Source organism: Equus przewalskii, chromosome 4, assembly GCF_037783145.1.
Source record: "Equus przewalskii isolate Varuska chromosome 4, EquPr2, whole genome shotgun sequence".
Taxonomy (NCBI): Eukaryota; Metazoa; Chordata; class Mammalia; order Perissodactyla; family Equidae; genus Equus; species Equus przewalskii.
Window position 1 is genome coordinate 46709355 of NC_091834.1, and position 11915 is coordinate 46721269.

Here is an 11915-nt window from a genome sequence, read left to right on the forward strand (position 1 = left end):
GCAGTGTTTTCAATTCCTAGTGAATGCCAATTCTTAAAAATACCTGGTAGGAACTTTAAAAGTACAGTAAGATCAATGAACTTTTAAAATTAGCTTCTAAAAATGTCCTGGATTTTTTTCCACCTTCTGTAATCTATGTGATATTTAGGGAAGTCATAGCATTTGGAGGTCATCTGTGACTTTAACGGGGGCGGACCTTTAATGCATTACAGACATAGGTCTTAGTATATACTGAGCCTTTAAATTGATGGGTGTATCATAAAAGCAATTTGCTTTTAATTTGAATACATTACTACCAGAGCAATGTATAGTTAAAAGAGTTTTATCTATAGTTAATTATTTAGCTCAGGGATTTAAAACTGTGGTAAATGGGTTTCTCATTTTCTTAACAGAAGGTTAGATCAGGCATTTAAATGCTATCACAAGTTGGCAGCCAGGAGATCTCTGGTTGGCCTCTGTTCTTTCAATTTGTTATACGCTACCTGCTATCAGCGTCAATATCCAGGTTCGCCAGCTGGTCTAGCGTATTCTGTGTAGCATCACGCCATGCAACTATTATGTACGATTACACGACCCTTCTCAACCACTTTAATCTAACATGGCCCCAGAACAACAAAGGCAAATAGGTTCAAACCGATCCCATTCCATGAGCGTACTAATATGTCAAATGATTTTAATAAAGGTTTTATATCAAATTTATTAGGTGATTGTGAGAAAAATAAAACTTTCCTCTGTCTAAAATCAGAATTGCCTGCCTCTCTCTCCGCGTGTGAATATGAATATTCTGCTGAAAACTAGGGTAGCTGTTGCTTTCTGTTGCTCTCTGTCTCTCCTGTTTTCCGGGCCTGGGAACAGATGGTACACCACCTGACTCAGAATAGTCTAATGTAAGATTCATTGTGCTTCACAGGAAACCAAAGACCAAGCAACATTACAGAAGGTGGCGCAGCACCTCAGCAACCAGTGGCCCAGTACGACACAGGCAAGGAGTGGAGGGAGCGGGGAGGAGAGCAAGAAATGAAAAGGAAAAAAACGAAAAGACCAAGCGAAAGACAGAAAAATAAGGCAATCTGCTTGAAAAATAAAACCTTTAGTACTTGAAGGCTGGTTTTTGAAAATACTATCAACCTCCATCCCAAACCTTTAGCCCAAGACAGTAATAACTTTCCCTCCAAGGGACTTTAGTTATCTGATTGTTGTCAACACTGAAAGATTGTTCTGATGGACTTCACGAAATATCTTAAATTCAAATCATTTTTAAGGCACAGTAGTGGAGAATGACAGTGGCAAGTGCGTTAAATTTGTAACTTTACTAAAGCTGTGCAGAAGGGGCCTAGGACAGAATATCTTGGATTACATTGGCAAAGACATCCTCACTGAGATTTAAAAAGAAAGACAAGTGCAGTGGTGCACGCATCTGCAAATCTGCAAAGCCCTCCTCCTCTTAACCTAGAAAAGGAGTTGGCCCACTTTGGCCTGTGAACTAAATTTGTCCAACTGCCTGTTTTTTTTAAATAAAGTTTTATTGGAACACAGCCATGCTCATTCATTTGTTCATTGTCTATAGCTGCTTTTGCATGATGCTAGCAGAGATGAGTAGTTACAACAAAGAATGTATAGCCCACAAAGCCTGCAAATGTTTACCATCTGACCCTGTACAGAGATAGTTTGCTGAGCCCTGGTTTAGAACATATTTCCCTCTTACAATCTACATATGACATGAACCTCCCTCCAAGCTATGAAGTCCATGAAAACTCCTGGAATAAGAGTATCCTACACATTTGAGTCACTTTCTTTGTCTTTTAGAAAGCAACAAGTTCCCATGAGTATAAATGCCCCGTCCCTTGGAGGGGATATTGTTTCTCCCGCTCTTCCTGCGTCCTTCCCCACCCCCAACACAGCACCACCACCAGAGGTTCAAATCAGCATTAGCAGAAAAGATGTTCAAAAGGCCTCTTCATGCTCTAATGTCAGCTTCTGACTTCCTTATAAAAAGAACCAACGTATATAATGCCTTTGGGCAACTATATGCTAATTTGTGGCCTCCCTACCCTTATGCTGCTAAATCTTGTTGAATCATTTGTTCCTGTCAGGCTGTCACAACAAAAAAAAGTTTCAGGCCCTAGACAAATACCACGTAAGGATGTATTCCTAACCTCGTTATCTCTGTAACTGGTTGTAACACAGACTCACCCCCAGAGACAGAGTGGCATTAAAGTGCAGTCAAGACATTTACAAATAAATTACTGCCTGAAAAAATCATAATAAGTGAAACAGCATTTCATCCACAAAGAGCACACTTGAAAATCCGTTATCAAAGTCAATTTGCTATTTCCACCCTACATTAGCCTAATACAATGCACACGAGGCACAGTCGGTGGTGTTCCAGCACAGGCTCTCCGAAAAATAAGCCTTTAAGGATTTCAAAATATCTGAGAAACTGCATTACTGGTCAAGATAATGGCATTTTTGTAACAAATGAAAAATAGCAGCCGAAATGCATAAGGGCATGAGATTGGGCACGAACAATCCGGTTCCAATACAGTCCCACCATCTGCCATGTCGTGCATCATTCTCAAGCAGGTCAGTGCTGCACCTATTTCATGTTTTAAATCAGTAGCAGCTACAGGGAAAACCATGAGACACAAGGACACCTCTCCTCATCATTCTTCTCCAGTATTGCATTGATAATGAGACTGCCGCCTAGCGTACCAACAACCAATCTTTCCCCCGAAACCTAAAGACACTTTTCTTCCAGAGAACAAGATGGTGATAGACAGATGCTGACTAGTTGGAAATATTGAGGACAATTTCTTCCTAAAGAAAAACTTTTATACAGTAGGACAAAGAAAAAGTTAAAAAAAATTAATTGAATCATTTGTAGTATATATATATATTTCCCTCTGCCAGTTCAGCGTTCACTCATGCTAGGTAACAAAAACATCAAAGATCATTGAAGAAATGGTGAACCTCCCTGTTTCTCCTTTTCAGCCTTCTCAGCAGGCTCAATAAAAATCTAAGTGGCTCCCTGTACTGCCTCTGTGGAGTTAGAGCTGGTACTAAGGGAGTTTTGTTGTCAACAAGAATCACCCTGCCATGGACATGCGCAGCTTTAATAATATGCTCCATGACTTACATACATACTTTACGTGTATTCTTCTGTGTATCAAATATTTCATTATAAAAACAGGGAAAAGGCAAAATTTTAAAAATCCACTTCAAAAGGCAATGATTTGACAATTTTAACTCACTGACCTAATTGAAATGGCAGGAACAAATCAGAGCATTTCTTCAGCATCCTTGCTGAAGTGGACATAGTATATATAAAGATCTTTGCTTTTCTTCTTAAAAGAATCATAGTCTATAAATTTTTCAGTCTGTGAGACTGAAGACCTTCAAAGGTATAATCCAAAGAGCAAACTTTTTCTTTTAAATAATGAAATGTAAGCATTTTTCTTTTTCCTTTGCTCCCCAAAGCCCTAGAACGTAGTTGTAAATCCTAGTTGTAAGTCATTCTAGTTCTTATATGTGGGGTGCCACCACAGCTTGGCTTGATGAGCAGTGTGAAGGTCTGTGCCCAGGATCCGAAGGGGCAAGCCCCAGGCCACTGGAGCAGAATGCATGAACTTAACCACTCAGCACGGGGCCACCCCCGAAACTTCCAAATAGGGTAAATCATAACTCAAATGGCACATCAATATTGTCTTAGTAAGAAAATGAACTGCTGAACCTATCAATGTAATTGAGGATAAATAAAAACAGTTACTGGTGTCTCTGTGACTTTATATCACCATCTCAATGACATAATATGGTTTCATCTCGAGACTGAACCTACTAAAAAGGCTATTAACTTGCCTAACAAAACAAAAGAACAATTTAGATTACAGCTTTTAGCAAGAATTTAATCTTTGATTTTCCAAATTTAAACAAATGCATATATTTAATTTGTACCTTTTATAGGAATTCTATATAAATATTTTCTATTTACTCAAATAATAGCACATGAAGCTAACTTCTGATGATATAATTAGGGACTAATTACACAAAGGTTGGGAAAACAATTATTCCAACAGGAGAAAAGACCTCAGTCTCACTTTCAGAGCTCCATATGGAATAAATCAATATAGGAATACTAATTTTACATTGACCTAGAAATGAGTATTAGTGGTTCTAATATTATGTTGATATGTTTTCAGATTGTTCACCACTTAGATCAACAAAACGAAGTGGAGTAATTCATTCAACAAACATTTACTGAATACTTGCTATACCCTGTGGGGAACAGGAGATAGTTTGCAATGAAAGGCTTCTGGAAGAAAGTAACACCTGAGTGAATTCTTAGGAATTAGCTAGGTCAAGGGTGGAAAAGGAGACAGACTTCTCAATACTGAGAGCAAAGACACAGAGCAGAGGAACTAAATGGTGTCTGAGAAAAATGCAAGCAGTTTGGCGTTGCTGAAGCAAGAAGTACAAGACAGTAGGTAGCTAGAGGTGTGACTGGAGACGTCGGGAAGGACCAGATGATAGAGCTTTTGCACCGAATTAAGGGGCTTGGGATGTATCTTCTAAATTATAAGAGGAAATTGAAGGGCTTTAAGCAGTATTATATGTTTAAATCTGCATTTCTGAAGGATCTTTCTAGCAGCTGATGAAAGATAGATTTCTTGGTAGAAGAATGGGGAAAGGAGACCAATTAAGAAACTAATAAAGAGAAAGTAGCCAGATGAAAGATAATAGGAACATGAACCAAGGTGAGACCATAGGGATGGATTAGAAAAATGGATTGGGTCTTAAAAATCAGCAGGATTCTATAATTAATTATATATGATTGGTGGGTAAAGGGGAGGAGTAAATTACTTACAAATTTCTATCCAAGTTTCCTGGCTATGATTCCATCAAGGAAGCTAGAAAATGCAGGGTGAGGAGAGAAGGTTGGTAGGGGAAGACAAACTCACTTGTTTTTTTTTTTTTTTTCCTGAGGAAGCTTCACCCTGAGCTAACATCTGTGCCAATCTTCCTCTATTTTGTATATGGGTCACCACCATAGCATGACTGACAAGTGGCATAGATCCCCACCTGGGATTCAAATCTGCAAACTTGGGTCACCAAAGCCAAACTTGCCAAACTTAACCACTATGCCATGAGGCCAGCCCCCAAATTTACTTTTTGACATATTATAGGTAAGTTTCCTACAGGACAATCATTCGGTGGTACCCAATAGGCTGTGGGTCATATAAATCTAGGGAGAGGTTTGAACCATATATCTAAGTTTGAAAGATAAAACTATGTGAGTAGACAGGATATGCCAATGAGTATGAGAAACCGATGTGGAAGAGATGAATAAGAAGGCAAAAAAGAAGCAGTTAGAAAGATAGTAGACCCAGGAGAATGCCTGATCACAAAAGCCGAGAGAATGGGCAATAGAAAGATCAACAATGGCAAATACAACAGGTAGGGCCACAAAATAAACAGTAGGAAAGGGCTCAGTTAGCAATGAGGAACAATTAGAAGCCATATTACAGTGAATCAAGAACTAAAAAGGAGGTGAATGTGGAGTACTATGATCAGGCAAAATGACTGGGCAGATTTTCAAATATCAGTAAAATGAAAACAAAACCCAACATTACTTTTAGTTATTTTGTCAGAGACCAGGTACTATGTCATAATTTTTCCAAACTTCTGACTCTGTGCTCAATGCACGTTTGGTTATAAGAAGATGAATTTTGAAAGCCAAAGAGATACTAACGTTAGGAAGCAGATGACATCGCTACTTAATAGAAATGGCAACTAAGAATAATGAGAGTGAAAAGGTAAAATAAACAAGGTAGAATTGGGGCTTGAAGAGTAGTTAACATCCACATTATAATTCTTGAATCCTCTGAAAGTACTTCTTCATGAGGACATTCTCACAGAGTCGATTTCTGTCCATCCCTCACTTGTGGAGGAAGTCTTTCATGTTTACATACAAGAGGAAAGACTGCACAGTGCTTGCTTTGGGCACATGTAACATTCTGAATGAAAAGGGCAATACTTATCAAGCCACATTATATTCTGAGCAAATGCGTCTTCTAAAATGTGACCATAGATTATGAGTCACCATATTTTCTCCCCATTTCTACTTTTTATTAAAGAGTAATAGGAGACAATAATAGTTTAAAATCTGATTCATAAGCAAAAACTACTTCCTTAGAAGAGTCAATTTCACAAAGCCACTGATGAAGTTCAGATGATTGAATCACCAACCTCAACTTTTAAGCGAAACTCTTATTTTTCCCCTCACTTTGACCAGAATATATTACTGCTGCAAAGCAATTTGCACTTTGCAACTTTAAAGAGAGCAGAAAGGACTAGACTTGCCAGAGGCACTTGGGCAATTGTCACAGCAGATTGTTTATTCCACCTAGAGGTTTATTATTATTTTCATAGCATTCTGCACAGATCAAGCAAAAGTGTTAACAGGCTCTGGTGAGGGATTTTTAAGGTGGAGTTTAAAATATTGCAAAGCAATAACCCATCAAGTTGCTTGACAGGTTATCCACGTAGCTTGTTCATATAACTATATTAGCAGGGAATACACTTTATTTTCATTAATTTCAGAACTGCATGGCCCAGCCAAAAAGACAATCTGAAGAGATTTTGTTAAATTTTCAGCAGGGCTCTGCAGGTGATTCAGTGCTGGACTGGAAGTAAACCAATAGCATCTGAAACAGGAATCAGCATTAGCACCAGAAATCATGATTCTGTCCTTTTTCAAGTTCAAATACAATTGATAAGAATAGTAGAAGTTCGCTAATGAAAGCAACAGCCTCAGAACTTCTGAGAGAGGCAAGAAAGGCAGGAATTTTCTTGGTAATGACACATAATGGGAAGAAATCAAGTTCATATCATGTTTCTTGCTATGAAATAAAATTGCTCAAGCTGGGAACCTGAGAAGCATCTGTATTAGTTTCCCAGACCTGCTGTAACAAAGTTCCACAACCTGGGTTGTTTAAGCCACCGAGAAATGGACTCTCTCACAGTTCTGGAGGCTAGAAGTCCAAGATTAAAGCGTTGGCAGGATTGGCTCCTACTGAGAGGTGCGGGGGAGAATCTGTTCCCTGCCTCTCTGCTGGTTTCAGGTCGTTTACTGCCAATCTTTGGTGTCCCTTGGCTTGTAGACACATCACCTCCATCTCTGCCTTCATGTTCACGTGGCATTCTTCTTGTGTACATGAGTCTAAACTTCTCCTTCTTATAAGAACACCAATCATATTAAATTAGATGCCCACCCTACTCCAGTAGGACCTCATTCTAACTAATTACATCCAAGGACTCTATTTCCAAATAAGATCACATTCTGAAGTACTGTGGGTTAGGATTTCAACATATTAATTTGCGGGGTGCGGGGCTGCACAATTCAACTCATGACAACATCCTAGATGTCTCTATCTCTCCACATAGTATTATCGCAAAGTCAGTTTCATCCTCCTTCAATCCTCTCTCATGTTTACCCCTTCCTCTCCAGCTCTGCTATTGCCCTTGCAGTATCATATTCATCATCACTGAACTGTGATTCCGCAAAGGTAGGGCCCATGACCACTTTTTTCCTTTACGTATGCCCAGTGACTAGTCTTGTTCTGGCTTGCTCTCAAAATAATATGTTTAATTAATTTCAGGTGTAAGATTCCTCATTGATTATTAAAATTAAGTTCTAATTAGATTTCCTGTTTTTAAATCTAATCTCCACTTCGAACCACTCCCTTCACTTCTATCAGAAAGATCTTTGAAATATTTTTTACCAGGCTCAAAAATTTTCAGTGGCTTCTCATGACTTACAAGATAAAAATCTAAACTCCTTAGTTGACACAAAGGTACTTCATCTTTGCTTCAGCTTACCCCTTCAGTCTCATCTTTTCAACTTCCTCTCCTATTTCTTATCCAATAAGAGCAATAATAGTAGCTTCCGGAAAACCTCATGGTCCCCCATCCTCCTTGTGTTTGTAAATTTTCTCTTTGCTTAGAATATATTCCTCAGTCCATTGGCTCAAACGCAACCTCCTGTGTGAAGACTTTATCAACCCCTCTAGTACACTTTTAAGTATACCTGTATTAGAACAGCTCGTATGTTGTCTACTTAAACGCTTGTTTTTCCGTCTCACTTTCCACAAGACTCTGAACTCCCTTTGCTTCTTGAGGACCAGATACAAGGCAATTTTTCATCTTTGTATTCTCAACACATAATATAGGGCAAGGGCAGACACTAAACAAACATTTACAGAATAAATAAACATATGGGAGGAAAACTATATGGTCCAATGTTCATTTACAGAGCTGACTTGGGACACTTTTGTTGGAAATAGAACCTGAAGGTGACTGTAGCTGTTCTAAATCAGGAACAGAGTCAACAGCACACATACTTCAATAATGACCTCCATGTCAACATTCCACCTGTCAAATCCAGGCAAGCCGGTGAAGACAGAGCAACTTAGAGGCTCCCTTTGTTCCTAATGCTGTACCAATATTTCCTGAGACTGAAGCAAGAAAGAAGGCTCAATATACTTTGGCTTATAATCTAGTGATGCCTAGAAAAGTCCATGATTCTAACAAATCAGACAGAGATGTAGGGCAATATTTGCCCTTTCTTTCTTAAGCCATGTTAATTGAGTAGGCAGTTACTGACTTTTGGCTCAGGTAATAAAATCAAACCAAACCACTAAAATTAGCAATAGAGGGAAAAGTTTTTATGTGTCTGTGTGTGTGTGTATGTGTGAAGAAGTAGCTATGCTATGTAGCCTAATCGTGGCCCATAGAGATTTTTCTGTTTAGTGCCAGTCTTCAGATGGAGAGGTTTGAGTTTATTAGAGAATACATGGACTTCTTACATATGAAGGCGGCAGTGACTTTAGCAAAAACTCTCTAAGAAGATGGAGAATCTGAAGGTATGTAGCTATGAGGCATAGGCATTGCTACCATGGACATTTACTCTATTTCAACTTTTGTCATTCAGGCATCTTTAAATTATGGGAGCTGGTAGATTAATTTTCTATACCTCTCTGTGTACATGGTGCAAGGTATATACAAGATGATATTGCAGGCATTGGAAATGAAAAGATACCTTCTCTCCTCAAGGAGATCACAACCTATTGAGGGAGACACATCTTCAAGTAATTATGACAAAATGTCTGTCAAAAAGTTTTGCAGAAAGTATACTACAATCTCAGAACAAGAAGTAACTAACAGGGTCTCCATTGTCCATAACAGAAAGTAAATCAGCGTTTAGGAACCTTCCTCATTTCTGCGCTGTATCATTAGCAACATTTCTCCATGTGGAAGCCGGGGGAACAAGCAGAGGAATCCCGTGGTCCTTCTGTCTGAGCTGCTTCAGGGTTAAGTTCTAGTGGGAGATTGCAGGGAAGAAGGAAGATGGAAGCCAAGTTATCTGTCCTTCTCTCACTGCCTTGGATAATGTCTTCAGTAGCGGCTGTCTCCTCCATAGCTCCACGCAGGCCAAGCAGTCCTGCCATATTTCCCAGATTCCACATCCCCTGACCCTCCATACCAGAGGTGGCCTTAGCCTCCTCCTGGTACTAATCTCTGGGTTGCCTTCCCATCCTCTTTATAGCTCTCACATCCACCGTGTAACCCTTTCTGCGCATTTCATAGCCTCTATTTTAAATATCTTGTGATTTCTGCTTTCCCATTGGACTTTGACTGACGTACATAATATAATACAAAGCAAATTAAGAATGGAAAAGGTGACCTTCTCTCTCCAAATCTGAGATCTTCTATGTGCAAAGAATTGAATAGTTGGAAAGGTTACTAATAATTATCTCGTTTCTTATTTCACTCTTTTATACTTTAAGATCAGCTTTTGAGTCCAAATTAGCAATATATTTTTTGAAAAAATCAAGGCCAGAAATTCCGGGATTTTTAAAAAATATGTAATGGCAAAAGTTAGGATTCAAGGGCCATGTACAAAACGTAGCATGGTAACAGAGTAGAAAATAAACGATATTTTAATCTTTTTTAAATAAAAAATGCTAGTAATTTCCCTTTTAATTTCAAAATCTGCTATAACTTTGATACTAATAATAATAATCTAATTTAATTCTAAGAAGAGGAACTGAATTTTCTTTATTGCCCCAATTTAATAAGAATAATAGAGATAATATGAAACAAAAATTTAGTAATAATGTCAATAATATTTAAAAACTACTAATGCCAATAATAGTGATGACATGAAACAAATATCTATAGTTGTTTTTGTGCTAAACATCCAACTACCTTTAAATGTTTGGCAAAAGCATCAGCTCTTTGGGCCTCAGTTTCCTCATGGGGAAATTGAAGAGTTTGGATTAGAACAGTTTTTCTCAACCATTGGCTCACAAGTCTAACAGTTTCTATAATTAAAGACAATATTGATCTCTATTGTAATTTCTATTACTTGGATCAAAAGTAAAATACTTATTTAAGAAACGTTTTCTTTAAAAAAGAACAGTTTAAGAGGCCTCCATGTGTCCTCAAGTGAGCACACTCGGTGCTTAGAGGAGGTCAGATGGGCTGGCTTATGACTTAGCCACTTCATTTCTGACTCAGTTGATAATTCTAGCTAGTACATTAGTTCTAAACAGCACATTGCTTTTTTAAATTCTCAGTCAAATGTTGTTTAATTTATATCCATAATTGACCATTCGTTAAAGGCAGGAAGCACACGGAACACTGATGTTGAAATGCAATAAGGAAACTAGGAGCATAATGATATAATTCTGCAAATTTTGTTCAATTTTCCCTTCATCAGATCAAAATTCTTGTGTATGTTTGCTACTTCAAAAATCAATTTGAAAAGCATAAACTAATGTAATGATTATTTAATATGGCTTTGAATTATGGAAAATAAAAAAAATTACACTGCATACAATATGGTATTTGCAGACTTTTCAAATAACAACTTGAACATCCTCTCTTTATCTATCCAGTTTGAAAACAACTGTAAAAACTATAAAAATAAATCAGTTAATTTGCTTTTAAAGTAAAGGTCAAGAATTCCGCATATATGGTCATGATGGTACTTTTTTCTCATATTATAACATACGTTTGAAAAATGTATATTTTGATAGATGTTTATTCACAAAATCAAATATGATGCACTATTAGATTATTAAATTTATTTTTCAACAAATTATAAGCTTTAAAATAAAATTAAATGAAAACCTTTTAATGGAAGAGGTTGAAATTTTTATTTTTATGTAGTATTTCTCAAGAGTCCGTGAAAGTATTTTATACATTTGGTTAACATGTTAATCCAAAGCTATATATATATTATAGTATGTTACTATAGGCCACTCAAAAATTATTTTAAAAATTAAAACTCTGCAGACTATGTGAAATTGTACATTCCATAGAAAAGTTTTTTCAAGTCAAAAGAGTTTGGAAAATCCTTACTGTGGCTAAACTCTGAGATCTTTTTATTTAAGACTTCATGAATCCAGTGCCTTTGATGAGTCAAAGTGGACTATTTTCAAGGGAATTCTAATATCATTATTTGGGTCCTTAAATGCCAAACTCAAAGATAAAACTAAAAGGAAAGAAGAGAAATATCTGTAAAAGAGTCATCCATTACAAATCTCTGTCTTCCACTTTCCTCCCCCTCTCCTCTCACCGTGCCCTCTTTCTGGGCTTTGTGATCCAGTTTTACACAGCCTGACACAAAATCAGGCCTTATGAAAACATTCATGTCTCCCAAAGTTTTTTTATAGAAACCTACTTTTTGCACATTTGGAAGATAAAACGTTTTTCTTGGAGGATCTGGTACGGGTATTTAGGATGTCCATTTGCTCTTTCCTGCTTTCATTTCTAACTTTGCAAAACTCAGACACCAAAGGAAACAGTCTTTAATCTTAGTCATAATGGGACAGAACTAGATAGAGTATAAATAA